Source organism: Pholis gunnellus (assembly GCF_910591455.1).
Source record: "Pholis gunnellus genome assembly, chromosome: 7".
NCBI classification, from domain to species: domain Eukaryota; kingdom Metazoa; phylum Chordata; class Actinopteri; order Perciformes; family Pholidae; genus Pholis; species Pholis gunnellus.
The window spans coordinates 21,401,230-21,407,780 of record NC_136533.1 but is presented as its reverse complement, the minus strand read 5'-3'; positions in this window follow the sequence as shown (position 1 = coordinate 21,407,780).

Below are 6,551 nucleotides of genomic sequence, written 5' to 3'. Positions count from 1 at the left end.
TAGCACTTGAGAACGAAGCCATGAGATTCAGTCTTGATACTTAAACATGTAGCTGGGTGAGATTAGATTAAGAGGGCATGTTGCTTCTTCCTCCATAGTAATCTGGACATAAGGGAGTCCCAGTCCACCACCATCAGAGAGATTGGAAGAGAGAGGAGAGTGGGGAGGGGGTGGGAGGGGCTACACAGGCTGGATTACAGAAGGGGATTGGTTATGTAAGTGCATTGTCCCAGCAGGCTAGCAGCAGCCTGAGCGCATTGGGGTAGCGAGAGGGACTCAGACAGCAAGAAAAGTGAGAGAAATAACAGACTTTTGTAAATATGGGCTTAGCCAATTATCCGATCATCAGTTTTAGGGACTGTGAGTGTACTTCTTACTGTAATCATACAGATAAGACATTTTTTCTCTGAACGTAGTGAGTACACCACTTTTTTCTCTGAACAGTACAAAGTAGACCAGTGTAGAGTATACAACCACTTCTTCTTCTGGATGGAAATGGTGCGTTCTTTAATTATCCTATGTCACCTCTTTACCCAACATATGGATATAGAGTTATAGGTTGAATAATACAAAAAAATTCTGGCGAAATAGCATACACCACTTCCTATGTGAATATGCTGTGTTTGCTTACCAGCCATGCACGCTAGTGCTGGGCTTTAGGGACGGCAATGTCGGTCGGCCCACCATTTTTGTCCAGACTGAACTCAAAAACTGTAAAATGGATTGCCATGACATTCTGCACTGACATTCATGGTCTCCAGAGGATGAAGCCTAATGCTTTTGGTAATCTCTTGACTTTTCCTCTAACGCCACCATGACATTATGGTTTTTAATGAAATGCCTTGACAACTGTCGGATGGATTACTATAACATTTGGTGGATATATTCATGGTGCACAGCGGATTAGTGCTAGTGCCTTTGGTGATCCTTTGACTTTTTATCTAGTACCACTTAGAGGTTGACATTTGTGGTATTTGTGATATTGGACCATTTGCCATGGGATTTTGTATGGACAGCCATGTCCCCCCTCTGAATGAGTTGTAATAACTTTGGTAAACCCCTAACTTTCTATTTAGTGCTATCGTCAGGCCATTTATCTCAAAGCACCGTTAAAGAGCTGCATGGCTGTATCTTAGTCTTAGTTATCCTCTGTATATTTCCCTTTCAACATATGGAATTCAACCCCACATATCATAAAAAAAAACACCTCCTCAACATATTACAAATTACACTTCTGCTATGCTCTAATAATGACAGGACACTTTTCCAAATTCACAGTGTGCTTTACTGAATAATAAACAATGCACTTGGTGTGAAAACAATGCAAAAAGATGGATAAATAGAAGGCAAGAATGAAAAAAATATTCATCATAAAAATGTAATTAACGCTTAGAAAGTTCATCTTTTTAAAAGGGAGGTTTTGTCTCATTTTCAAGGTTAGCATCATTGAATGAGAGTTGTCCAGTTGTGGATGAAGTGAGCCCACTTCCTTTTGATGATGAAGCAAACGAAGAAGGAATGAAACTGCACAGAGAGCAGCACGGAGTGGGAGAGGGGCTGGGGGAAGGAAGGGAGAGGAAGTGGGGTGATCCAAACCCAAGAGAATGTTAAGCTGCGATGGTATGCTGCTGGAATTTGAATTTATGGTCGGAAATAACAACATACAGGTTGTATTAATTATTTTTCATATCCAAATGATAAGAAGAAGACAATGAGAGATGTTTGAGGGAAGGGAAAATGTGGAAGGGAAGGGAGATAGTTTGAAGAGGAGAGAGGAGGCCTAGAAGAGAGTCTGAGAGAAAGGGAGGAAGGAAGTGAGGAGACGGACGCGATGGAGGCAAGGGAGAGGGTGAGAGAAGCAGAGGGTGGAGCGGAAAGATATGTGAGCAGAAAGGAGAGAGTGAGCGAGAGGAAGAAGGAGCAGGCAGAAATGTTCATCAGCAAATTCCAGACATAAAGTTGTTTGGCAGTGCTTTACCCGAAACCGATGCAAATTCTTAGCTGTGGGTTTCTCAGGATTCTCACTGAGGACTTGTGTGCTGCTGAGATTCTTGTGGAAAACCCTTGACAGGACATGGCTTTGAACCCCTGTCCTTTAAACTCCAGCTCAAGTATGCTGTCTGCGAGTCAGGGGAGGTCAAACGAGGGAAATAGCCGAGTTTAAGGCAGGCAGCGGATTGGATCGGGAATGTGTGTGGCTTTCGAAGCATCACTGTTTGGATGCTGCTGATGTGCCACTGAGCAAGAATGTCTCTCTCGGAATATGTTTGTCTGAAAATATTTTATCCAACATCATATTTATTAGTCATTATGCTTGTATGCTTGTAAGCTCGTATCGTGAAACTGTCAAAACGACACTCCCATAAGCTCAATATGAAGACACCGCTTGCAGCTAGTTAGCCTAGCATGTCAAAAAGACTGGTAAGAAGGGGGAACCCACTGGGTGGATCTTTAAAAAGGCAACAAAAAAGCATAGCAAAGATATGATATTACAATTAGTAAGAGGTGCTGATCGGCAGATATTATTACCTTTGGTCAAAGCTAAGCTAGCTGTTCCCCCCTGTCTTGATTCTAAGCTAAGCTAACTGGCGGCAGCTTCATTTTCTTTTATCACACAGACATGCCAATCTTGTCATCTAACTCTCCGCATAAGCATATTTTCCAAAATGTCCAACTATTCCTTCCTCTGTGACAGTCTTGAGTCCGGTCTAGCATGTGCAGAAGTCCAAAATGTGTCACATGACATGTTGCATGAGGGTTCCCAAATGAGGACACGAGAGTTATTATGACACATTCAAGAAGAGGTTATTTCTTTGGCTGAAGAAGCTCTGCCCCACATTACATTATGTCATGTTTTCCTCCGACCAGCCCGCCGTGTGGCCTAAAGTCCTCATGGGCACCGAGTAACTTTACGGTGGACTAATGTAATTATGTGATTATGAAATCCCGCTATTAAATTATGGTCTGCGGTGCAGCGATCAAAGCACAAGTGCAGCACAGACAGCATTGTCTGTGTCTTTATAACCATAACTACGGGCTTGTGTATGACACACACAGGACCGCGGAGCAACAAGAAAGGCAATTGAGGGTCTGACTCAGAGAAACACGGAAATAGTGGCACAGACTTGAGTGGCCTCATTAAGTGTGCAAAAGCCACAGCTCTGTAATAGGCACTAGTATTTCCCCATTTTCTGCTTAGAAGTGGTGGAAGGAGGCACGATCACATCCTGCGACCACAAGCCTCAAAGACTCCTATTTTTGCTGTACGTGTCTGACAGAGAAAAAGATGTCATGACATTAGAAAACACAATTTAGATAAAACATTTAGCTTAAACCCAAGGCCAGATCAATTTGACCTGGATCTGTGTGTGTGTGTGTGTGCTGCCTTTACCACTGTTGCCCTTTGAAGGGTTTCAAGTTATTTGGATTATTAAAAAAATGTTAAATGACAAAATATTGTTATTATCCTATGATTATTTATATTTCAAAAATAACATTTAATGCTTCTTCAAAGAGTTCATTCAAAATAATTTAAAATAAAAAAAAAAGAAACATTTTTTTTAGAATGAACCCACTCTTTAGGGGGGGTCATATGTACCAAAATATAGAACCTAAGACGATTCAATACAAAAGCACTTGTTTAAGAGTGGTGTAGTCTAAGGGTGTAATGCTAAACATTCACAGGGAGACAAAAAAAACGTGTTCTTCTCTTTCTGCAATCCTGAGTCAAACAGTGTTACTGTCAAAGTTGTGCAGTAGGTATACACTGCATGCAAAGGCCTCTTACAAGAAGTACCCCCAATCTGTCCCACATTACAATACCTGGCCTGCATGGAATTCCCCCAGGGCAAATCTTTTGGCTGACGCAGACCTGCATGATGAGCAGGAATACTCTCTGGGTTCACACGTTGCGTCACTTGAAAACACAAGCCATGCATTCGTATTTGCCTTCGCAAGAGGCATGTTGCTTCTGTCATACTGCTCCTGGTCTGCGTTACTACGTGAGAGTTTATTTTGTCTCTGAGGGATAATGAATTATGCGATAGTATGAAAATGGGGATCTCAGCCTCGGAGGTTTATAAAAAAACGAATTATTCTGGGTGAAGAAAAACAGACGCACAATAATTTAACCTCAGTCCACGTGTCTGAATCTGATCTGCCTCAAACACGGACCGCACACATTTGCATGAAGGCAAAGCGGCTGGAAGGTGTGCTCTCCTCAACACCCGCAGGGCGTTTAAAATCCTTCCAGGAAGTACATCGATAGGTTTCAGTCCAGCAGGATTGATTTCCTTTTGGCAGCCCTTGTGTAAACATGAACACAATCAGATTTCATCAGCTAAATGCGAAAAGGTGAAGTTTTGTCCTGGCCCTATAACAAACCGAACAGGAGAGTCATGAAGGCCCAGTTTGTCTAATAACAGAAATGCAAATATAAATCTTTGGGGTTTGTGGGGTTTGGTGGTGCAACAAGTACTGTCACCATGAATCGTGGTGACAGTACTAAGAGCATGTTAGCATCCATTGTGTTTAATGTTTCACAGCTTGGGTCTCGTTTCCTACGGATGACTTTTGTTCCATATCATCAGCTCAATATCAGCTTTATAAGCGAGTTATGAAGCTGGTAAAATAATATTCATTATGTTTTTTTTTAACAGGTGATGAGGGCCCTAATCAGGACATTTGTTCGGGCTTTGGGACAAAGATTAAAGACAGAAATGGTTTTAAAAGCCATGTTTCAAATTATAAAAAAACAGACTGAAGGGATTATCCTGATTCCCTACAAAAAACATAACCCTCGTTAAAAACAAACCACACAAGAGAACACAACACTTTAAAACCAGTTATTCAAGGGGCTTTGGCATTTTAAAGAAGAGTCATCCTCTATTCTCAGCTCCCCCACAGCTGAAACAGTTATTGCAAACAGTTTGTTTCAATAGAATCTCACACTATAAACATTGCTCACAAAGATGTGCCATCTCGTAAATCTAATTGAAAAGCAATGCTTGTAAAAGAGCTCAAAAAGATGGCAGCCTGCAGATTTGGAGATGAAATTAAAGCCACAGTCCTCATAAGTACTAACATCTGGCCTTCCTTACAATAAACCAAGCCATAGATTTAACATGGGACTGTCAGCCAGCATCTGTCCAGTCAAAAACATAACTGAATACTTCAATAGATATAACAAAAATACTACAAATTGAATTAAATCAATCATTTATATGGAGCATAAAGAGCAATATAAAATACTTTTTCATAAGCCATCTTCGAGTGCATGTCTGCTGTCTTCATCAATCACATGTGGACAATCATGGGCACACATCTCATCATCATAAGGATTAGGAAAACAGGGGAAATAAACAAATCTATAACACCACCAGTTTACATGCATGTCCGTCCAACACGTCATATACCTCATCCTGTGGCTGTTTGTGTGAAATTGTCATAATAAGCGCATGAATTCTTGAGTTATGGTGTGTTTTTTCTTTTTTTTTTTTTTACGTCACAGTGATCTTTGATGACCAAAATCAAATCAGTTAATCCACGAGTCCAGATGGACTTTCGGGCCAAATAGATTCTAATTTTCCTGTTCATGAGAATGGTCCTGGACGGACAGACAACCCCAAAACATAATGCCTCTGGCCACGGCTATTGCTGGCGAGGAGGCATAATACATTTTAATTCATTCACAACTGAAATAAAAGTTTTTTTTTTATCGGATCTAAACACTCTGTTTTAATTATTTGTATCTTATAGGAGAACATAAAGGTATTAACAGTTGTATTGAGACACAGGGGCTTTATAAAGAGGCCACAACAGTCAGTGTGGGTCGTACCGCTGCATGTAAGCCAACTACCTGCTGCAGCACCTGTGAAAAAGATAACGCGAACCACATTGCAAATAAAATCACCACACTACTAACATGTGCCACCACAAACCATATCACCGTCACACGTGAGTGAGAATGAAAACCCTACTCATCAAAAATCAACTCTTTAGTTGTGGCAGACCCACCGCAGGATGCCTGTGCCCCATTACCATCCACACAATAACATGTTGTAGGCTATGTTACATACTCTCGAATGAAATAGATCGAGTTAGAGTTTGAAAATATACCGTCCATGCGTTTATTTCTTCTTTTGCAGTGGAGAACATGTCTCTGCTGGGATGCGATGACAATGCTGATCCGTTATCTCCGCGGAGGCTCTGCAGTCTGTCCACTTTCATCGTGCACTATTCCGCACGTGAGCGGAGAGGAAACGCATCTGCGGCGGCCATATCTCGATGCACACTGCCCCCTAGTGAACAATCTGCAGAAGTGACTCCGACCTTTTGTGCCTGTCGAAGCACATGACCACAGCTCGACAGCAGGATTCCCATCTGAATGCTGAAGCAAAACTGTATCCATACTCTGGCAATACTATGCCATTAACATGAGTGTGTTTTTCAAACCTATAGCAATAAAGCGAGAAAGTCTTTTCTCTTTAGTATTAACATGAAAAAGAAACACATTTTACTGGAAGTGCACTCATCTACACTGCAGCGAAACA